The sequence below is a fragment of the Rousettus aegyptiacus genome, unplaced genomic scaffold (genome assembly GCF_014176215.1).
Source record: "Rousettus aegyptiacus isolate mRouAeg1 unplaced genomic scaffold, mRouAeg1.p scaffold_m13_p_1, whole genome shotgun sequence".
NCBI lineage: Eukaryota > Metazoa > Chordata > Mammalia > Chiroptera > Pteropodidae > Rousettus > Rousettus aegyptiacus.
This window is the reverse complement of record NW_023416284.1, coordinates 38,545,833-38,570,237: the sequence shown is the minus strand read 5'-3', so window position 1 is coordinate 38,570,237 and position 24,405 is coordinate 38,545,833. Positions and strand designations below refer to the sequence as shown.

Below are 24,405 nucleotides of genomic sequence, written 5' to 3'. Positions count from 1 at the left end.
TCTTTGCGTAACCTCTTTCAAAACTTTTTCTCTGGCTCAGTTTTCCAAAGACAGCCCGATTGAAAACCTTATATTCTTACCTGCCTAGAGATTTCTTGCAACACACTCAATGAGCATTTGGTATTGTTTCCACTATACAAGGGTTTGGGGACAAAATGTCCTGTTGGATCCCAGAAATGATGTTCTTTCATCTTTGTCTAAAGTCTCTAGCCGTCTGTTGGCTTATAGCAACAGTAAAGTTCCCCAGATCCCTTACAGAATGAGCCATTCCATGTAAGCAAAGTTATCAGGTAGCTGAGGGTTAATCTTTTGTTTTATACAGAGGAAAATCAAGCACAGAGAGGTTAAGTACCTTACCCAGGGTCACAAAATAGTAAAGAGTGGGCGTGAGCTTAAACTCAAAGCAGTTGTCTCAAGTCCACAGTTGTTTACCTTTACCCCATGCCACTCAGAGAGTCTCAACTGACAGCCCTGCCTGTGCTTCCTTAGCATTCCTGCATTCCAACACGCACAACGATATAGTGCAATAGATTCTTTACTTGCCATTCTCTCCTCATTAGACAGTCAGTTCCTCAAAGTTGGGGCCCTTTCCGGTATAACTCTGAATCCTAGGCATCTGGGCAATTCCTGGCACACAGTAGATGTTGATTACAGGTTTCTAAACTGTTGAACTGAGGCCATAGACCTGCAGCAGAAGTGACTTTCTTCAATTTACCCACACACCCCCTCCCCAGTCACCCCTTCCCCAAAGAGTAGTATCACCCGCTCAAAGGCTAAATAGAGGGTGTGTATGTCCATGGCTCCTGTGAGGTCTTCCTCCCCCAAATCAGACCTGCTCCAGCTCCCATCAGCAAGACCCTCAGGGCAGCACCACCTCTGCTTTAATTACCACTTTCCCCTCCTTCTCCCACCATGAGATCCATTCCATTCTTCCTGCTCTCTATCTCCTCTTTCACGTGTTCTGTTTTTTCAGTTGTTGCTTCCACACTTTTTAGCCGCCTTTTGATAAGAAAGACCACCACTTTTAAAGACCATCAGCCAATCAAAACATTTCTTTTCTGCAGTGATATTCCCCACCCCCCAACCCAGGCTACATATTGAAATAACCTGGAAAGTTTGTAAAACCTTTTCAATGTGCAGGCTCTATCCCAGAGACTGATTCACTAGGTCTGGTAGAGCCTGAATTTCAGTAATTTTTAAAGTTCCCCAGGTGACTCAAATATGCAGTCTGTGAACCATTGCTTCACTCTGTGTTTAGAACACCTCGTATACTAACTATGGCCTGGGAACCTTCTCAAAGAGGCCTATGTCCATGACTCCCCTGCTAAAGGTCCTGAGCTGTTCTGCAAACCCATGATGGCAGAAGGCCAATTGTTTAATGGCCGCTACTAAGACTTTGCTATAGTCAAGTTCAACGAGATATTCTCAGGCTTGTTACACTGGTGTCTTGTTCATAAAAATTATGTTCTAGCCTTCTGGACATCTAATTTTGCAAATCAGTGTCAGGTACAAAAAAGATACTGTCACTTGAGAGTAGTCCATTCAGTAATCTGAAAGGTCAAAGACTCATGTGGAAATTAGCTTTCAGCTATTCAAATACATTGACTTGAACACACACAATGGAAAACATGGTCTTATGGCACACTGACTATTTATGCATATGTAAATTTTTCCATTAGATCTACTAATAACCAATATCCCAAGTACTCACAGGTTATCATGGTAGTATGGTAGGAAAACATTGGTAAATGCAGAAAGGGATTCTGTTTTAAAGACATCGTAATAATAGCCCTCATTTATGGAACGTCTTCTATGTGACAGACACTGCACTGCAAGTTATTTAGTTTACCTCACATCCTCACAACAACCCTGCAGGGAGGAAACTCCGGCTTGTAAAAGGAAGGGAACACAAGTGCTAGAGCTAGGATCTCATTCTAGACTGTCTGAGTTCAAACACTCTCAAATCTGCACCACATATTTTTATCAGTGACAGCGACGTCAAGGGAGCATGCTGCCTGTGAATGGGCAGCAGGAGCAGGGTTACTGCCCTCCCACCCCCGCCCCAAGGTAGGAAACCCATACTGAGTGTTATTTTCTGAAGAGTATTGCTGATTTGACAAATGAAATATGATGGCTCGTGTTAATTTTTTCAGACATTGGTTCTGAACAATTTCTCTATTTTTGAATGATCTAACTTGAGTGCATTGTATTGGGAGTAATTCAAAAGACAAGGATGGGTTGATTTGTTTCTTTGAACTATTAAGCTGGGGAAAGGGGAAAGAATTATAAGTATTACACATTGATTTTAGTATTTACCATATATCAGTTATCAAGGTAGTGAAGTACAAATTCCCCATCACCCACAAAAAGATTACAAAGCATGTTTTATTTCATTTTTTCAGTTGGTCAAAATTGTGTCTCCTAACTGTTTTGCACCTGGGAGTAAAACTGAGCTAGCTCACTAGCAAAATGTCTGTTTTGATAAATCGAGAACAAAAGGACCAAAACTAATGACTTCCACAAAAGAAGGTGCCCTGGGAAATAAAATATAGAACAGTGGAATCGGGCTTGTTTACTATGATTCTGTGTATCCATCTGATGGGGAGTAAAAATAGTTTTCTTTATACAAAGGGACCCAGGGAATAGTGAATCAGGGAATAATTGACTTGTCTTGGTATGTTTGTGAATGTGCATTTTTATCTGATGGCAAATACATCGTCGGCCTTTGAGTCAGTCACCCACCATAAAATTTCATCAGCCTCACATTCACCAAGATAGTGTGCTCATCGGCAGCCCCCAAGAAAACATTTCAAATTAGCATTAATCAGCCAATGTCGTGTTTTGGGGCCCTACAGTGAAAGCCACCTACTGCAGCTGAATGCCATTCAGCAGGCAAGAAGTGATTTGCAATGTAATTTAAATGAAGAGTTGGCTTCCTTTCCCATTTAGAACACACCAGTATGGAAAACTGATTGTCAGACATTCTGGTGATGTGCATCAACTTGGCTATTCACTCAGAAAATGAAGTTTCCTGAGACACCGGCGCATTTAATTTATTTTCTTTTTCCCTGTGAAGTTAACTTCAGCTTGTTAAATACAATGACTGTCCAAACCACAGAAAAACCAACACCATTAATTTTAATGCTCATAACGTAGCGAAAGGAGATTATATTCATTTGAGATATTTTTCCCTTTTAATAGAATGTTTACTTGCCCCTCTCCTTAAGAGTTAATTATTATTTTCCTTCCATAATACTCTGCTTATATCTGAGCAGCCAGACAATGTGTCTGTTAATGTTTTGAGTTTGTGAATTGCTGGTAAATCTATCATTGTGCAATGTCTATCACTAAAACATCAATAGCTTGGCAGTGTGGCGAATGCAGTGGGCCTCTCACAGAACCTCTCATCCATTGTTATAAAACATTTAGTTTTAGTAGAGTTCCTTTTCTAAGCTTTGATTGAGATATTGAATGATTATTTTTAATGAATTATATACTAGCGAGCTAAGAATTGGTAAATTTTCCTCTCATCATTAGAATATTCATTTTTTCATCTTTTTATTCATTTAATAGTGAGCACTCAGCTGATGCCAATAGTAGTTCTGAGCAGGGATTATGATAAGGAATTGCAGCACAGTAAGATGAGTGGTACAAGAGAATTGGGCGTAAGGTAATAGAAGGTGAGCTTGAGGGAGAATTTCCTGGAGAGAGGGCCATCAAAGAACTCTTTTTTCAGAGCAAGAGATACTAGAACTAGATCTTGGAGACCTAGACCATGAGTTCTTCACATGGTAGTGAAATGATGAGTGAAGGTGGGAAAAGGCAGTACAGGCAGAAGGAATAGGGAACACAAAGTTGCGAAGCAAGCCTTTTGTTGGAAACCTGTATAGTTATTTAAATAATAATATAAGCTGACATTTAAATGTTCACCATTTGCCACACGCTGTTTCAAATTCTTATATCTGCAAAGTCAGTTAAACCTTATAATGATTCTTCAACATAGGTATTATCAGTATTCCCTTTTCCACATTAAAATTGATGCCTGGAGATATTCAGTAGCTTGCCAAATATCACACAGCTGGTATTATCAGGACCAAGACTGGAACTCAGGTTCTTTGACTGCAAAGCTTATAAGTTTAAATGTTATGTTCATGGCCTCTTGGCCCTTTTGAGCTTTTAGTCCAGCTGTGCAGATAAGGTGTGCAAATAGTGACTGACATTCATGACTATGTCTAAGTAGGGATAATAACAGTACCTATCACATGTGGAGAGGATTAACTGAGATAGAAAATATAAAAAGTGCTTAAAACTTTGCCTGGTACATAGTAAAACATTTATTATCTGCTAGTATTATGATGATTGATGTCTTAAAACTAGTAGAGTCCAATAATACTTAGGAATTCAGTAGTACTTAGGAATTTAAACCACTTAGGGGTTATTTATTGCAGAGGGCATTGGTCAAGAAACACTTGGTAGAGTTGGTGGCATTTACAGACCAGTCTGTTCTAATGGTCGAACAGATAGGACTTGAGGACAAGGGGAATATTTCAGCAGGAAAGAATGGAATGCAGAAAAGCAAGCAGACCGGAAAATTTCATTGTGTTTAAGAAAAGGAAATATACTATCTTGATGGAAGTAGAGGGTCTGTAAAGATAAGCAGAGAGAATAAGATCAAATAAGTAGGTAGAAATTATTTACAACTAATGATAGGTATTACTTAGCCATCATAAAAATCTTCCTGGGGTTATTAGGTTCATTTTTTTTTCACTTGAAGAAAATGAGGTTCAGAAAAGTTATATAACTTGCTTAAGGTCATCCAGCTAAAGAGTGGCGGAATTTGGATATGAACACAGGTTTATGTTACTTAAAGTACCATGCTCATTTGACAACACCACACATTCATTTTTGTAGCTCTAACCTTTCTAACACATCATGAACATTTATAGAATAATTTTTATAGTGAAAGGGATGAGAAAAATGTCAGTGTGTTCTTCTTAGAGTTCTGCTTATCAGTCACTGTCGCCGAACATTTTCCCAGTTAAGAGCCTATGTCTACTTTTATTAAGTTGGAAAGAACTGGTCTCTGTTTGATTTCCTGTGCATAACCCCCGACTCGTGCCTCCTACTTGCATGTACCTGTTATATGCCGAAGATAACATCCCATCACCTGGAATATGAGCTAATGATTAAGAGTTTGGGCTTTGAAGAACTGCCAGGTGCCAGGGTTACAATCCCAGCTCTGCCCTTCATAGCTGTGGTCATGAACAAGATTCTTAAGTTCTCTGTGTTTGTATTTCCTTATCTGTTTAATGACAATAATAATAGTTCCTACATCAGTGAGTTGCTGCTAGAAATAAATGAATTAATTCATATAGAGACTAAAAATTGTACTTAAAATGCTATGATCATTCATTAAATATTAGCATTTTGATTGTCATTATTATGCTTCTATCTCATGTTTTTCTGAATAAAAAACTGTGATTGGCTTTGTTGGTGAAGGTATGGGAAAGTTATCCTTTCACATATTGCTAAAGAGAGTAAAATTATATAACCTCTGTCGGTAATTTGATGCTATCAAAATTTAAGATATATTTTCTTTACTCAATAATTCTACTTGTAGGGATTTACTCAACAGATAGATTTGCACAAGTGAAAAATGTCTAATTTGTACCTTTTGAATTTTAGCCTGTGTATACAGAATATAGTCCAAATTCTTAAAATAAAGATTGATGAATGTTTTATGCTTTGTACACTCCACATTGTCTAGCACAATACTTGGTATAGAGGCACTGACAAAGTCCCTTTTGTTTTCACCAGCACTGTTCCTACAAACTCTGTGTCCCAGGCCCACCTCCATGCATCACGTACTCTTTACAATGATACTTCGTCCTGAACCAGTCACTCTAAACTCCATTGTGACAACTGTGTACTTCACCCTCCTTTCTCCTTCACTGCTTTGCTTTCAGAACTGACCTACACTTCTTTTATTGCAGCTATGTCTTTGACGTCTCTACATGACGATTCCTGACTTGTGGCCCTGGCAATCTTGGGAAAACATCATCCAATTTCTTCAGTCCAGACATTGTGGCCCTCCTTTCCCCATCGTCACCCCCACCCAGCCTGGACACATTGACCAAACCATTTTCTAGGACACACGTGAGTAAAATGCCTGATTCTTTTATGAAAAGTGTTCAAATAATTCCCTTCTCCCCAACATGCACTCTTCACTTTGAACATGATTTTGTATTTCTCAAAAGCTGTTTCAATTCTCTCACTTTCTGGAACTAGCCGCCTGCCCTATAGTTAATACGCTGACTTATTAAACTTATTGTTTAATCACTGACTTATTCAAGGAGGTAGCCAGTAAAATCTGAGAACTGAAAGGCACAAGCCTTTGTTCTGTGTGGTTCCATTCAGGGTTACTTGTCTCTGACTTAGATTGGAGACTAAATGGATTAGAATAAAACCAATTTAAGGGAAAAAAGAAATGTTCACAGACACAGAAATAGAGATTCCTGCTATCTTGGCTGCCTAAGATCTGCAGGCCTCACCAAGGAATTTAAAAAGTAATGTTTCTTATCATAAGTGACAGAAATATGCTGCTTTCTGCATCAATAGATATGAAGATTAAAGGGTCTGACCGTATTAAACAATTTTGCACAGCACCAGGCACTCTGGGCTCTGCTCTCTGCCTTATTACCCTTCATCTTGTGGCTATTTCAGGCCCAATTTAAGAATACAATGCAGTCTGGCTTTGTAAATTGACATCCTTTAATTTAAACTGTCTTGTGGGAGAATTAAGAAATTATGGAACAATTATTCGCCTTCAGTTGAAAGCTGGATGGCATCCTGAGATCCTTGTACATTAGCCATTTGAATTCATTAAGTCACATAATTGAATTACACCTTTGCCCCCATAATACCTTATGGCAAATATGTCAGTGTTTTGTGTTGGGAAATGCTTCCATAAAAATGAAGTAGGAGTAGGGGTTAGAGATTGACCTGGGTGTCAAAGAAAATATTAGACAAAGTGGGCTAATTCTTTGAGGTTTTGTGTGGAGATTGATTAGCAGAGCAAGTGTTGCATTTGGAGTTTAACTGGAAGTTCACATCAAAAAACTGTATACATAATACTGGGAAGTATGCATCCTTCCCCAGTTTCCCTTTGCATTGTCCTTTAGTATTCAGGTCAAGTGTCTGCCGCTCATTCTTAAGGCTATTTTTTAAAAAAAGAAATCACAAAAAATGCTGGATTAGGTGTACCTTCCTTTGTCCTGCATGGCTTCCCATATACATGTCAATCATAGCACCTCCTGTGTGATTACAACTCTCCTTTACCAGGCATTGTGGTCGAGCTAGGAACCATGTCCCAGTCACCAAGAATGAGCATATAGTGCTCAATATGTCTAATGAGGACTTACTTAGAAGTCTCAACAGTTTAGTTTATAAGCCTCATTTGCTTTTGTAGAATGCGATTCATAAGGAGCTGGAATCTGCTAGTAATTTTTAAAGCTTCATTCTTAAGTAAGGGTTTTGCCCCACTTACGTTATTAGACCATTTCGTGAAGGATTTCTTAAACACCAACCCTATCCATTTAGCAAATGCTTATTAGGCACTTGTTATACATAAACGCTGGGGTAGGTGCTGATGGAGGGTGGGTGGAATAGGCCAAACATATTTCCTGTTCTTTAGACAAGCTGAAACTCTACTTGGAGATTGGAGAGGTCTGTACAGGAGATATCCCTGCTGGCTGAAGGAGCAGGCAGGAGGCTGGTGGACAGTCCTGGTGGACTATGAAAAGGAGTGATGGTGCATTCTCTTTTACTCCTCTCTGAAATGTGTACTACTATTGGTATGCCCTGCCCCCTCCCACGTTATCCATTTTGGAACCCAGCAGAGAAGACTAATGTCCTGCGGTCAGGCTGGTGTGTGTCTTTCATTTGAAAACTCCTCCAAAGGAGAGAGATTTTAAAGCACTGTTCTCCCCTCGCCTCACCCCAACTGCAGCTTCTGACTCTCCACCATACTGTGAAGCCTTCTGGGGTTTTCCTATTCTTTGTCTATTCTGTGTGGCATGAGAATCTCTTTTAAAAAGCTCTTTACCTTTTCTTTCCCTTTATCAAAGAACACTCTTGGAAATTTAAAACCCAACTACAGTTATCTTCCTGAATATTTCTGTGTGGAAGGGATTAATCAAGTCTGTCAAACACTGAGCTGTAAAACCTTTAATATTTCTAAAAGGTTTAAAGCCAGCGTATTTATCACATGCATCATTGAGAATAATCTTTTTTTTTTAATAAAAAAAAATTAAATGCTCACTGTAAAATATTGTGATGAGCACAGTGGGTGAAAGGCTCATGCAGGGTCTCCATTGTGATATTGGGATGGAGAGTCTGGAAAAATCTTTCCCTGTCATCGGTTCCCTAGAAGCCACCCATCATCTATCATACATCTATTTATTTGTATAAATGTTTATATTGTGGAATTCTAGAATCTCGGTGCTCAAAAGGAAAGGGAAGTAGGAGAAAGGGACTAATTTTTGTTGAGTGCCTGCTACATGTCAGGTATTTGCATCTGCAAGCTTTAAGTGGGTTGTCACATTTTAATTTTCACAACAATCCTTGATAGTAGGATTTTTGTCCCTATCATAGTTGATTTATTGACAAAGGAACTAAGATTCAAAAAGTGAAGCAATTTTCTCAAGATCACATAAATATTCACTTGCAAATCTAGGATGTGACCCTAAGTCTGTCTAATTCTTTCCTTCTATTTACGTGGCAAATGCCTAGGAAATACTTAACACAAGGTAGGTGCCCACGAAAGTGTTACTAAAGGTGTTAGTGGTGTTAGCGTCCCTGGGGATTTTTAATGCAAGGTTTTTATTCTAAAGAGCAGGAGGCAGTGAGGAATATTGGACATGATTCTGAGAATCTGAGTTGTGTGTTTCGAGATGTTTAACCCAGCGGTGGTGGTAGTATTCTCTGAGTAGGGAGAGACTCACTCAAGGCTTTTTATTAATATAACTAATACAAACACTGTTATTTCATTTTTTAAAAATGTGCTTTCACATGCACAACCTAATTTAACTTACTCCACAGCCTTCTGAAGTAATATCAGCACTGCTGTCATTTTACAGGTGGGGGAACTGAGGCCCAAACACATAAAGTAAATCCTGCCCAGATCATTCAGCTAGCAGTAACCAAGTTAATTCTCAGACTCTTCTGGTGTCAAAGTCACAGTATTTCCATTGTGCTATGATATTTTTAATTATTCCTAAGAATTCAAAAAATAAAGTTTTGAACCTTGTAAAGACCTTAGAGACTCATCAGTCTTGTTGCCTAGATTTTACAATTGCACCCCAAACACTGAAACTGGTGTCATGGATGCTCATGCTACATCTTGTGACAACAGAGAGGAAAGATGGATTCATTCAGATAGAGATGGTTGATTAAATGATAGGAACTACAGATCACACATAAAACCACTGAAGGCTGCACTAAGGTGGTGATTCTTGGTCCTGAAAGGGAGAGAAAGATCTTAATAGAGAAAGAAGATTCAACAAGTGACACTGTAATGGAAGAAAGGAATGGTTGTGTGGCAAAATGACAACATGGTGATCTCATGGATGGAGGCCCTTCAATGAAGCTCAAGTTTCTTATTTCAATGTAATTTGCTGTATAATTGCGTTCTCAGACTGTCAACACAGTGCTAGCCCAATAGTATCTTCTGCATATTTCCACTTCATGCTCCAGTTTTGCCTCAGAGCAAGCAACTAAAAGAGAGGTCCTAATGTTGGAAAGATTTGCAATTTCCTTCTTACCTTTTTCTACAAGCATACTTTTCTGTGTTTACCAAACACATTGGGAGGAAAAAAAAGGTAAAATACTTAAAAGCAGGAATAGCTTTCTGTTCCCAGTGTGCTGTGAAGACAACAGGCCCATTTCTGGAACTCTCGAGTGGATGAGCTGTTTCTCCAGTTTACATTTAGCAAACTATAATTAGCATCAGCAGGAGATGAGAAACACCAACGGCCTGTTCTGAAGGGTGGTCCCCACCACTAGAGTCTTCTTGTGGAGAGACAATTTACAGATGCCCTGCGTAGTTGAAATGGACTTGTTCTGGAGGTGAAGAACTAACATGCAGTATGGAGCAGAGGCCAATTGATGAACAGTCCACTTCAGGTAGCAGAGTAAACCTTGTTTAAGTATCAGCCAGTTGGAATGACAAGGCTCTTGTATGGTTTCATTCATTCCAAAAATAAACATGAGTCCATACACAGGTAAGCCCTACTTTATGTCAAACACTAGGTTAGATGTCAGGGGCTACAGATCACACACACCTCTGTGAAAAGCCAAGCTGGTCAAAGGCAGATTCATAGCTGGATACACAAATAACCAGCAGAAGCTTTTTGATTTGGGGACCATTGCATAAATCAGATGCTTCCTGTATTAGTTAAGATAAGTAATGCCAGTTGCCTAAACCAATAACCCCTCCGAATATAAAATTTAACACAATAAGTGTGTGTTGTTATTCTTAATGCAAGAGAGGAAGATTATGCTTTGGATATTTTTAGGGACCATTTCTTGAGGTGATATGCATCCCTCCCACCCATATTCTATTGGCCAGAATTCAGTCCTGTACCCCAACTTAATTGTAAGGGGCCTGGGAATATAGCTTAACCATGTTCCCAGCTTAGATAAACATACACTCTTGTCCTGACATAATTTCTTAAACTCAGTTTCTATTCTAACAAATGTAAGATCTTCTAAAATAGTTCCCTTTACTACCACTTTAAGGAGACCTTCCAGGAAAAATGATCTGTCTGAACTTCCAGTGTAGAATGGAATTCTACTGGTGAGAATTTAACATAAATTATCTGGAAGAGCCTAAAATGACTTCATAACTTTTGACCTCAGAACTCCTTTCCTAGTATTCTATACTAAAAATAGAAATTACAACCATTTCTGAACAAGTTTATTTCCACATTGCTTGCAATTTTGAAAAAGCCAAACAACCTAAATTTCCATAATTGAGGAAAATATTTTACTGAAATTTTCTATATTCAAATAATGTAGTCACTAAATAAAACATATTTATAAAAATTTTTAGTGTTTTTAATGGCATATGGACTGAAGGTAGGCTTCAGAAGTCTGTATACGATCAGTTCCAATTTCATTGCAAACATGTTTAGGTGTGTAGACATAGACACCTAAAAAAAGGCTAAAGATGATATATTAAGAATTAGGAGTGAATTTCTCTTCTGGTAGACATAAGGAAAGCTTTCATTTCCTTCTTTATATTTTTTTTTTTCTAAATCTAACATGATGAGTATGCAAAGCTTTTGTAAATATAAAAAATAAATCAAATTTTTAAAAAAAAGTAGAAAGAGGAATAGCTTTGGACCAGGACTGACTTGGGTTGGGGAGAATTATCCCAAGTATGTCAAGAGGGAACAGCCAAAGGTGTATGCAAGCCATGTCCTAGAATTGTGTCAAGTCCAGTGAGAGAACAGCCAGCTGAAGACCAGATGATTTCATAAAGGTCAGAGTTTATGCAAACTAAGAAGGTCTACAACAGTTTCCTCAACTGGGCACAAATCTCAACTTTAACTGGCTTTCAAAAAGGGAACACTAAACAGATTTTCACATTCAAGATTAGGGCAATGGATTCAAAGCCCTGGTTCCACTAGCTGTGTGGATTTATGCATGTGTCTTATCCACTCTGAACCTCATTTTAAAATTGGAAACAATACCACTTTTTTATGATATTGCTGTGACATTAAATGTGATCATATTTCAAATATTTTCCACACGCATACACACGCGAAATAGTCCCCAAGGGTCAAAATATGAGGAGCTTTAACAGTTGGGTCTGTGAATACACTCTATGAATAACTAGAAACAAGGTAAGAATTAAATTATGGTATGTTATTAACAGTATTGGCCACCACCTTTTATTAGCTATGATTCTTTTAGCATCTGGGGAAACAGAAGAGACAGAATCCAGCCTGGTTCACACAAGCTTGGGGCAGTTTATCTGTAACATTGTGGAAGCTAAAGCCTGACAACTCCCATTAAGCTCTAAGGGCTGCACTTTGGGATAAAGCCCCTTTCTTATTGCACCTTTTAATAATCCTCTCCTGCCTTCATTCCCCACCTCCATCCCCACCCCTACCAAGAACCACTTGGAGCTTTAGCCTAGAGGAGTGTTTGATGCTGTGACCCTTGCCTAAAACTAGGGACATTTATCCTGGAATGACTCCCTCATCTTTTCTTGGAATGTTCAACTTGGCATCCAGGCAGTCTAAGCCCACTCCATGTCTAGCCTGCATATCAGCTAGGAGAAAGAAGTGTCCTACATGAAATGTTTTTTCTAAGACAAATACTCAAAGGGAAAGGGATTATAGATTCTTACTGGATGATTCTGGGTAAGGAGGCACTTGGGCTGTGGAGGCACTTGGGCTGTGACACTGCACCATACTAAGAATCAAAGAAGAGGAAAGTCAACCCTAGAAGCTGTGTCTTCCCATCTGTCTTAGTCAGCCCAGGCTGCTTTAACAAGAATACCACAGACAGGATGGCTTAAACAACAAACATTTATTCCTCACAGTTCTGGAATCGGGGAAGTCCAAGATCATCGTGCTGGCACAATCACTATCTGAGGAGGGTCCATTCCTGGTTTGTGGATGTACATCTTCTTGAATCCTCCCTTGGAAGAGAGGAAGCCAGCTCTTCTGTCTTTTCTTATCAGGGCACTTATCCCATTCATAAGGGCTCCATCCTCATGACCTAATTATTTCCCAAAGGTCCTACCTTCTAAAACCGTCACAATGCAGATTAGAATTTCACCATAAGAATTTTGGAGTAACACAAATATGCAAGTCATATCAATATCCCTGATGCTTAATTAAGAGGTCCTGAATCATTTCCACAATTCCACCCAAAGATAGTCTCAACAGATCATCACAGCTGTCACCTTAAGTAATAAATCCATGTATGTGCCAGATATTGTGCCCAAGCATTGTCACACTCAGTACATCTGGCTCTTTCATCATTGTATTGTGTTTCCTTCAGCAAAAAGAGGCTTTTGTTTCATTTTGTTTTTACCTCCGCTGCAGGGTCCCCACACCCCAGTCTGTGGACCAGTCCATGGCCTGTTAGGAACTGGGCCACACAGCAGGAGATGGGCAGTGGGTGAGCGAGCAAGGCTTCATCTGTACTTGCAGCCGTTCCCCCATGCTAACATCATCATCTCAGTGCCACCTCAGATCATCAAATATTAGATTCTCATAGGATCCCCGGTGCCAAAAAGGTCGGGGGCCACTGATCTGCTGAGTACTTTCTCCCCCCTCCTGGGCACCACTATTTATATGGCCACTAAAGTGAGCAAAGATGGGATGAGAAGGTGCTATCAGATGTGTTACTTTGGTTGTCTCATCATTTCTCTGCACAGTTGAAGAGGATAGATTTGCTGATGATCCTGCAGTGTCCTTGAAATACAGCCTAAAGCTCTTTAGCTTAATTTAAATAGTGCTCAGTTACTTCTAAGAGAAAAGAAATTGCTGTGTTTGCAGCTTAGAGACTCCCCCAAATTCTAGGATGGTCTCTGATTTATGCTGCCAAAAAGCCTGTTGCTGATTACACTGGATGTCCCATAAATTAATGAGGGCTGGATATGGAGGTGACAATAATTGCTGAGTCTCTGAAGCAGAAAATGCAACACTAATACGTATGTTTCAGAAATATCCTCTTGTCTATATGTTTGGAGTAGAAAGTGCTGATGAGGATCAATTTTATATTGACTTTAAATTTTTCAATTGACCCAGAGCTCTTTTTATTAAGTAATGTGCACAAAAACATTTCATCCCAGGCCAACTTGATGACTCAGAGAATTCTCTTTAGAATACAGCAACCTGGATAGAATTAAAAACACAATATAGTCATTATTTTATTCACCCTTTTAATAAATATATATTGAGCACCTTCTATGTGCTCAATTCTAGAATCTATGCTAGACTATGAGCAAGACAATCTGCCCTCAAGGATTCTAACATCTAATGAGCTCAATGGACACATCAATAAACGGTCCTGGCTTAGTGTGAAATGTTTTATTAGCTGTAAGTGCAGGGTATGTGGAAGCGCTAACGAAGGACTCACAGAAGGTACCCTGTATACTTCACGAGTATTTAACTCTTGTTGAATGAATGCATGAATGAATGAATGAATGACTATGATAGCCTTGGAACTGAGATTTGAAGGGAAGTAGAAATTGGCTAAGCCGAAAAGGAGATAAAGGGCATTTGAGGCTGAGGAAACAGCATGTGCAGACAGGAAGGTGTGATGTTTTAAATATAGCCCAGGTGTGTGGGGAGGCAGATGGTGGGCTCTATGTAGTCAAGAACTAAGGACCTTGAGAGTTAAGTTACCACCTGTGCAAATAGACATACTCATAGAAGGTAGAGTGGACCCAAGGGGCCTCACACTCCTTTAAGGGGCAGGTCTCAGCACACAATTAATGGTCACCTGGACACATTATTTTCTGTGTTTGGAGTGGAAATCATACATAAAAGAGGTAGTTACAAATGGGTTCAACTCATTTAGACACTTACCTAGAGAGGCAGCCCAATAGAACCAAAGTGCCTACTGTGAGAGACCTTTTGAGGTCCTGGCTCTGCCATCCTAAATTGAGCTGATCCTCCTGCTTGCTACAAAGTCAGGCTATATTTTCAGTTTTGTCTGAATGTTGAGCAACACAATATGAAATCTTCCTTCATGCAATACTGCCTTCCACACTTTTATCAGCTACTCTTTTCCCACATTCTCAGTTCCTATCTTTATGTTTGTTGGTATTGCATTTTTTTTGTTTTTATCTTGTTTGAATCCTCAAGTCAGTATGGGGAAATGTGAGCATCCCTCTTCCGAGCATGTTCCTCTGGGACATGGTCTCTGAGCTTTGACTCACAGGTTAGAGATTCTGTCATGCTTCTCTGAACTTGACTCAATGACTGCAGTGGCCTGGCTGATTTATGGCTGTTTCTTCCCATGTTTGATCTTAGCAAACAGACAGTTGTGATGTAGCGGATTCATTCTACTCACCTACTGGCATCTTGATGTTTGGGTCTAATAGCTTGTTAACTGCTCTGAGGACAGGCACTGCCCTTCCTGACTACCATTGAGAATGGTCTCTATGGCAACCACATCACATCGGGGACCATGCTCATTCTTCAAGGCTTTCCTTCCCCATTTTTCTCTGGTGGCTTCTGGGTAACCTATAATGGTTGGAGCCCTGCCTCACCCTGCCAGGAAGCTACTGCTGATTTAAAGCCTCTCAAAGGAACTTAACAAGACACACTGCTTTCCTCTGGCCTTGTTGCTTATTCTGCATCACACTTCGTCCAGATCTGCAGGGAGCTGTCATTCCTCCTTTATCATTTTTCTTTTTGGTGTTTCCCAGGTATTGCTCTCTCTCTCTCAGAAGGCTTTGACATGGTTTCTCCAGATCTCTCTGCTCTCTGCTCATTAATATCTCGGAACAGTCTCTTCTGAATCCTGGCATTCAATATGTTCTTTTCCCCCTCATTCCCCTTTGTTTAGTCATTCACTCATCTCTTCAAAAGTGACTCCCAAGCTTTCTGGTCTTCATCCGTACCAAAGAGATTTGTGTCAAAGATACTCACATAGGCAATTCAAATATAATATATGAAGAAAAAAACAATTTATGTGTGATAGGTCTCTAGGGTATCTGGTCTGCTGATCACATTCAGGGCCCAACTATAATGCTACCAATAACAGCAAACATTTATGTAGAGCTTATTATGTACCAGGCACTTTGGTAACCACCTTACAACTAAACAACAATCCTACAGGGTAAGTACTCTTATTGTTTCATTTTACAGATGAGGAAAGTAGCACACAGAGTTAAGGAACATGCCCTAGGGCCCCCAGCTCTTAAATGGCAGATCTAGCACTTGAATTCTGGCTCTAGAATCCATACTCTTTGCCACCATACTGTACCCCGGGCAGTGACATTTTTCTATGTCCATGTGTTCCTACTAAAAGGAAAGGCCATTTCTGCAAGGCTAAATATTAATGATCTACAATACCAAGATTAAATGCCACCTGCTTTGCGAAACCACCCACCTTCCTCCACATTTAAGATATGTTCATTAGTTCATTCAGCAAACACCAAAGTATCGTGGTTATAGTGCATTCATCAATGGACTGATGAATCAGTCCATTCATATTAGGGGTGTTTTTTTGTTTTTTTTTTAAATCAATTCCACCTGCCTGTTTATATGATAAAGCTCACCTCCTTAGACTGACATTTAAGATCCTTCATGATCTGTCCTCAGAAACCTTTCCAGGCTTATCTCTTACCAGTTTTTGCATTCTCTTCTCCAACTATCCACTCCAGAACTTGTCTCCCAGAAAATATTTCCCCATTGAAAACTATCTAAGCACGATCACACCACCATGCTTTAGCTCAGCCTTTTTTTCTCTGCCTCAAGTTCTCTTTTCAAGTTCCCCTTCCTTCACCTGAGCCCTTTCTAAACACTAAGCCAGGTTTAAACACCCATCCTCTGTGGAACTTCCTAACCATCTCCTTGTCCCCACTCCCATCAGAAGGGAATTGATCTGTTTTTCCTCTATACTCCAGTACTACTGAACATACCCCTCTGTTACAGCATCTACAACAGTGTCTTAACTGTCCATTTACACATTCTCCTTACTAGCACTGTGAACTCTCGGAAGGTGAGGAAAAGGCCTTATTCACTGCATTCCAAGAACCTATACAGTATCTGGTATAGATAAGACCTTTATTATTATTATTATTATTAAACTATTAATAATAATGTTAAAAGCATCTGATTACAATCCTTACCTGACATTCTGCTAAATATTTTACCTGTTTTGTTTCTCCATGATAACAATTTTATACTGCCACAGCATTAGTAGAAAAGATGAGTTGGGCTGTAGATCTGGGTTGATGTTGGTGGGTGGAAAGCAGGCAAAGTAGATATTGGTAATTTCATCCATTGATACTTATATATTCTATTCATGGAAGAGCCCTCAGGCCTTCTCCTCAAAGCCTGTTCCTTGTTTTTTTTTATTACAACATTCTAACCAGGTGCTTCCTAAGGCCACAGGAAATCAGAAGAATACTTGAAATATGACACTGTGGCAGAGAAAGCAACAAAAAAAGGAAAAATATGACAACAGACAAAACATGAAACATTAAAATAACATGAAAAAATTCCTAAAATAAAAAGCAAATGAGAACATTTAAAACACAACTGTCACACACACAAACATGCATGTTTTGCATGTATGTTGTTTCAATCAACAGAAGCTAGATGACAATACAGACTCTAACCTTTCTAATTTCTTAGTGATGACCAAGAGGGGGTGATACTGCTATTTCACTTCCCAAGAGACAGTGAGTGTGTCTCATTCCCATGGAATCCCCGTGACTGGCACTTAACAGATGTTTTATAAGTATCTGTTAATGGTTTTGTCAGCCCTTTATTAAATGGTTTACTATTTGAGGGTACTATGCTAAATGCTTTCCAAATATGAGATCCCACTTTATAATTTACAAGTTCTTTTCACCAATATCGATTCTTTTAGCTTTATTACAGTCACTCTTGTACAAATGAGAAGGTGGGTATTCGCTCAAGTGGCAAAGTTGGGTTACAAACTAATAGGGCTGTGTCTCCTAATCCAGTCCCCCCCTCCCCGCCCCCTCACCTCCCTCAGACATCCCAGATTATAGTGAGCTCCATCCAAATCATTACTCACTTAGCACATTTACCGAGTATGTGCTAGGTTCCTAGCAGGGTCTTGGACCAGCCTCTGCCTTATACTTAGTGATTTTGCTCATTGAACATGCCATACACATGCACTATTGCATTTTATCATATCAAACTTATAAAGTAGATACTATTGCCTCTTTTTATAGAGGAGCAAACAGAGGCTCAGAAAGAAGTACTTTTCCCAAAGTTATTCAGTCTGCCTGACTGCAAAGCACTATTTACTCCCTAACCCTGCCTCGGTGGGGGTGGGGGATGGGAGGGGGTAAAGTTACACAGAACATCATCTAGAAAGAGTTCATGAAAAAGATGAAGCCCAGGCTGCACCTTGGAAAACTTATCATGCAGCCAAGATAAGTATACTGAGAGTCAATGAGCATGTTATTATAGTTATGATTAGGTTTCCATGTACTTCTCAAATCAGATGTGTAAATATAATCAAAAACATTTCTCTTTGCAGTACAGACCTCCAGCAGTTTCTACCCAGCATCCTAGTTCTGAGGAAAGATAATAAATTAGCTCTAATTAGCTTCCCCACACACTGAAGCAAGTTTCTTCTGTCACCACTTTGCAAACAGGAGAGAGGGAGGCTCGACTAGACTGCTCTTAAGGAGAGTGGTCTGTGGAGGGATGGAGGTAGGGGACCCAGCACGTGACTTCAGTTCTGTATACCTTGTGTGACCATGGACACACTATTTGTACCTTCTGGCCTTCATTTTTTTTCCCTCTGTAAAATGAGGAGCCCAGACTAGACTCTTTCTTCTGTTACACATCAGGAGTCTGTGACTCTACTGGCCTGAAGAATTTCCCAGCTTGAAGTGCCAACTTCATTTGTACATGCAGTAGAGTTCGTGAGTATACAGTGTTTATCAAGCATTGTTCTTGAAGGTGGGAATATAAAGATGAGTTAGAACTGGTCTCTGTCTCTAGGAACTCTCATTCTAGTAGAGAGAATAATAATAATTGCTACCTATTCCTATGTGCCAGGGACTCGGCCATGTCCATCAATTATGTTCTCTCATTTAATCCCTGCAAGAGACCTTTGAGGTGGTATTGTTGTTATTTGCATTTTAGAGTTGGAGAAATAGTCTCAGATACGTTAAGTCATTGTTTTATAGTTTCACTACTAGTAAATTGTGGGACTATAATTTTAGTTCAGAGCCTGATCTCTTAACCACTAGGTTATATTATTTCCCTCAGAAAGTGTTGGATGCCATCAAAGGAACGGAGATAGCAGGTCCTAGGGAGGCCCTGGGGTAGTAAGATATGTTCCATGTGAGTGATCAGGGATGGCTTTAGTTAGGATGGTATTTGAACAGAACTCTGAAGGAAAGACAGGCTTTTAATACATCAAGATGGAGGAAGAAAAACATTTGAGGTAGAAGAATGAAGAAAAGGCAGGAAAGGAAGAAAGAAGTAGGAAAGAAAAACATCAGGAATGGGTAAGAAAGAGTATATTGTGTGAAAGAAGCCTAGTGAAACATAAGCCTGGATTCTGTGCTATTCATTTAATGACAAATCATTATTGAGTGCCTACTGTGTGTCAGGCATAATTATGGCCTCTGGGTATAATGCAATGAACAACACAAACTCTAATACTTTAGTGCAGCGGTTTCTAACCAGGGGCAGTTTTGCCCCCACCAGTGACATTTTTGGAAGTGGCTGGATGTGCTTTTGGTTGTGACAACTGGGGTGGTGCTAATGGCATCACCAAGCGTGCTACAAAATATCCTTCAATGCATAGGATGATCCACACAACAAATAATTATCTGGCTCTTTAGAAATGTCAGTAGCTCTAGTGGAATGACAGGCTGGGGCCAGCTCGTGGAGAATTTTGCAGGCCAGGCTGAAGAATTTACCTATGCGTGTTTTCCGGATCATGAAACCTCAAACAACCAAAACGTAACTGCAGAAATGACAACACCAAACCCTTTCTGTTGCAAGTGACCTCACAACACAAAAGAAATCAGTCTGGTTGCCTCAGCTATTTTATTACAGGCTCGGGATGATCTGAAAATGCAATTCTACCACCTCTGGTTCAGAACCACTCAGAGCTCATGAGAATATATGGCACACCAAAAGGGAATGTCAGACGGCTTCTTCTTTCTTAATCAAATTAAGTAAATAGTGTCTCGGCAGAAACTCTGCACAGCTGAGGAATTTATTGCAAATTACCTAATCACATGGTTCTCCCATGAAAAAGAAATAGACTAAACCATGTCTCATTCTCTTCACCCATCGCAAAGTACCGGAGCTGGGCAGAGCCTGTTTATTAAGTTAAACAGTATTTACTGGGTCTAGCTTGTGAGTATCAACGTGGTAGAACTTAACTGTGCTATTTAATGCTGGTCAACAGGAAAATAGGGGTTCAGTTGTGGCTTCGAGGAGCACTCGGATTCCAGTTCAAGAGAGACAAGAAAACTATTAGGATACTCCGAGAAATGCATCTCAGAAAGAGCCCTGGCTTTGAAATTTGACAGGCTTGTTTGGAACAGCTTTGCCTTTTGCTGTGCAAACTTGAGCAAGTAATTTACTTAACCTCTCTGAACTCCATTCTCTTTACCTAGAAAAATGAAGAGTCAGATGCCTCCTGGAATTGTTATTAGGATAACCGTGAGGAAATGGGCATAAAACACCATGCTTGGCCCAGAATAAGCCCTCAGCAAATTACAGCTGTTGATGGCAGGTTATTTTTCCCTCCAAATCTTGTTGTGCAGACATGGAGTACAGCAAAAAATGAGGATCTGCAACTGAAGCTTAGTTACTTTTCTTGTCAGGGCCAAAAGGAAGGGGAGAATTCTTATGGACTAGAGGTTTCTTAGCAATTTATATAGTTCAGGCCAATACTCTGGTTCCAGGCAGGGTTGGCAGGTAAGCGGTCTGCCAGGTCGAAGGGAATAAGAGAGAAAATCAATTAAAAGAGCCTTTCAGGGACTGAGGGGTGGCACATGCCCAGGGTTAATCCCAATGGGAGACCTGTATTTCCATAACAGGCGAGGCCTTTTCTTTAACCCACTGGCACCATGAGTTGGAGTTTTCCAGGTTTGAAGTCCATTACTGGCAATGGGTGTGCACGTGTGATTAATGACCTTGGTTACGGGCCGGTTAGCAACGGAGAGCTTCATCCATCTCACTTCATGGAAGCATCACACACCATTTATTGTCTGCAGGAAGGATGTATTCCCTTGCAATTAGGAAAATGCCTTTTTTAGGAGTAGTCATGATGATTCCTGTTTAGTGACCCCATGCCTCTCTTTGCCCCATACCTGAAGGGAAGAAAAAAGAAAGGGAAAGGATAAGCCAAAGGGAGACAGAGATGGCGATTATGTCAGGTGCTATTTCGTGACCTCAAATAAATGAGGCCAAGGAGCTTTCACCTACTCTCAACTACTTCCTTTCAAAGGGACATTCAATCCAGGGAGTTTGTAAATATTGTGGCTTTAAAATCTATCCAAGGGCAAGAAGGAAGGGCATTGCATAAATGAATCCTGCGCTCATTTCTGTTGTAAAAACAAACCCCCACAACTAATGGTTTTTAATAACAGCTGTCGTTTATGGGGTGCTTCCTCTGAGTGAGGCACTGTGCTCCCCTCTATCAGTCATGTCCTATTATTATCTCTCATTTACAGTCAAGGAAACTGAGATATAAAGAGGAGAAGTAACATCCTCTGGATTCAACAGCTAGGAAACAACCAAGCCGGGTCCCACAGTCTCACTCACTCTGGAGCTGTGCGCTTCGCCGCCCTGCCAGATTGCACTTCTGTCTCATTCACAGAACAAGGACCAACACACAAAAACTGATGAATCGCAGATACATGTTCCTTTAAGAGAACGCACCATATGCAAGGAGAAGGGCATTCATTTATTCCACAGTTATTTATCGAATACCCACTCTGGCTGGGCGTAAGTCCTGAGAATACGATAGGGAATAAGGTAAATGGTCACAGAGCTAGCTAACCCTCTGCCTGTGAGGAGAAACGACAATAGCAACAACCACGACAGCTATTACTTAAAGTTTATTATGCACCTTGTACTATGCTAAGTATTTTACACACACAATCTCGTTTAATCTTCACCATAATCAATGACGAATGCATTATAGTTATTCATATTTTACAAAGGAGGAAATGCTGGCACAGAAAGTTTAAATAAGCTGGCCAAGATTTAAGGCTACCAATCAGTGTAGTGGACCTATGCTTTGAAAGCACACAGTCTGACCCTAGCCTGTGCTTTTAGAAACGAAACAAGTAACTACAAATGTGTTAAGGTTTCCCGAGAGCATGGTGGGGAGAAGACAGGGGTGATGAAGGTGCAGGGCACTTGGAACAGGAGGAACTAGCCTGTGCTGGTGTAAGAGGAGAGAGCCAGTGTGAAAGGGAGCCATGCGCAAACGTGGGCTGAGAAGAGGAAGAGGGAGTTTATTGCACCCAGTGAACCCTGAAGAGCACTGATTGATTGATTGGCATCTAGAGACCAGTGTAGCTGGAGCTTTGGGGCCACGGGGAATGGCATGATAGGAAGCTGGACATGTGGGTCTGGAGCCAACTTACATTAGGGCCTAGAAGGCTATGTCGAAGATTTTTGAATTTCACCATAGGGATCTTAGGCTGCTAAAGTGTTGACCTCCTTGCAACAGTAGCTAGCATTAGGATAACTAATTACGGGGACATGGTTTGTGTTTTAAAGGGATTGCCGTAACATGGTATAAAGAATAGAGAAGAGCAAGTGGGGATTCAGGATGACCCATAGTCCAGGTGAGAAATGATGGTAGCTTGAAACATTCCTAAGATTCAAAAATATTTGTGTGCTTCACTGCGAGAATTCTTTAAATCCTCCATTCTGATGATACAGAAAACAGAGGGAGTAACTTGGAAAAAAAATGTCAAGTTCTATTTTTCTGGAGTACTTCATGTGATACTTTCATGGTTTGCATGAGAACAATGGTACAAGAAACAATTGCAAAGCACTGTTTCATTAGAAATAAACACAGGAGAACTTAGATACATTGCAGAAAACTATGACCTGAAATAACTTATCTCAAAGCACTCTGACTTGCCCACTGGATTCTTATGCTCTCAGGATCAAAAGTCAGACAGCTCTGATGGATCTGAGTCCTTTCCTAAGCTAATTATTACCTCTGTTTGTTTGTTTGTTTCTGCAACTTACATAGTTAATGGGCTCAATCTCCTCAGCAATGAAATGAATCTAACACTAGCACTCACCCCACAGGGTTCTCATAAGGATGAATACTCTTGGTCAAGATCATAGTATATAGGGAAGACTCAAAGTGAAAGTAGTTATTATGTTATTTTATCACTATTCCATTAGGGACAGATCTACTTTAGACCCCTACCCTTGCACTGTGTTTCTTATTAATAGCCTTTGTACGTCGTTCTCTGAAAAGGAATCTTCTTTCTCAATCTCCATGTGGCTCATTCTTGTTCATTCATTTCTACCCAAATCACTCCTCAGTGGGCCTTCACAGACTTCTGATCTCAAATAGTCCTTTACACTACCTCCCTGCCCTGCTTTACTTTTTCCTCCTAGCTCACATTGCTTCCTGACATTATACAGCCTTCATTCATATATCAATGTTCCATTTCATTCCACTAGAATGTGAGTTCTGTGAGAGCAGGGATCTTATCTCATGTTCACAGCTGTATCTCAAGCATCTAGAATGGTGTCTGTCATAGAGCAGGAGCCTGATACACATTGGATAAATAAATAGAAGAATAAATGAGGATTTTATCACACATCTACTATATTCCAAGTCCTAGCTTTACTTCAGGTCTTCTGTTTCTTTTTTCCTCTGTGGCATAGTGGATCATTTATCAATCCAAAGCCTGTGTACTAATTTTATTCTTTTTCTCTTCTCTAAAAGCAATCTCCACATCTCTAGTTTCTAATCTGCTTCCATAGAAACTCTGTACTTAAGATAAAGGATCTGTAGCTTCCCAGAAAGGGTGACAGACTTTGCCTTCAGTGCCCAGCAGTCTATGAAGGCATTCATTGCCAGTGCTGTAGAATATACATGCTTCCACATATCCAAGTTATCAAACACTATGGACTAGAATCTGGTTCAGAAAACTGGATAGGACCATAGGGCCATCTTGTTATATGGTCACATGCTTCCACCAGGACTTTTAACATGCTTCGACCAGGACCTTTAACAGTTTTACTGAGGTATAATAATTGTATAAAAATATGCATATTTAAAGTGTACAATTTGATAGGTTTTGACGTATGCATACACCTGTGAAACCATCACCACAGTTAATACACATTTCCATCAAAACCCAAAGTTTGTCCACCTCCCTGCATTCTCCACATACCCCCCCCCCCCCACACACACACAACCCCTATACACAGGTAACCACAGGTGTCCATTCTGTCCTTCCACTTACTTTGCATTTTCTAGAATTTTGTATGAATGGAATCTTCGAGCATAAAATCTCTGGCTTCTTTCTCTCACCATAGTTATTTTGACATTCATTCATTCATGCTGTCAAGTGTTGTCAATAGTTTGTTCCTTTTTATTGCTGATTAGTATTTTCCTATATGTCAAATTCTGTTTTTCTGGAGTATTTCTAGGTTT

General features: G+C 40.0%; 1 protein-coding gene across 2 annotated transcripts in view; it reads left to right on the top strand.

Annotated features, from left to right (window-relative positions):
• DAB1 (DAB adaptor protein 1) overlaps nt 1-24,405 on the top strand; it is a 1,029,186-nt gene that overhangs the window by 292,931 nt on the left and 711,850 nt on the right. For both annotated transcript variants that reach the window (XM_036228292.1, XM_036228285.1), the window contains exon 3: nt 5,994-6,156. The gene's annotated coding sequence lies outside the window, so the exon portion shown is untranslated. The remainder of the gene's footprint in view (nt 1-5,993; nt 6,157-24,405) is intronic.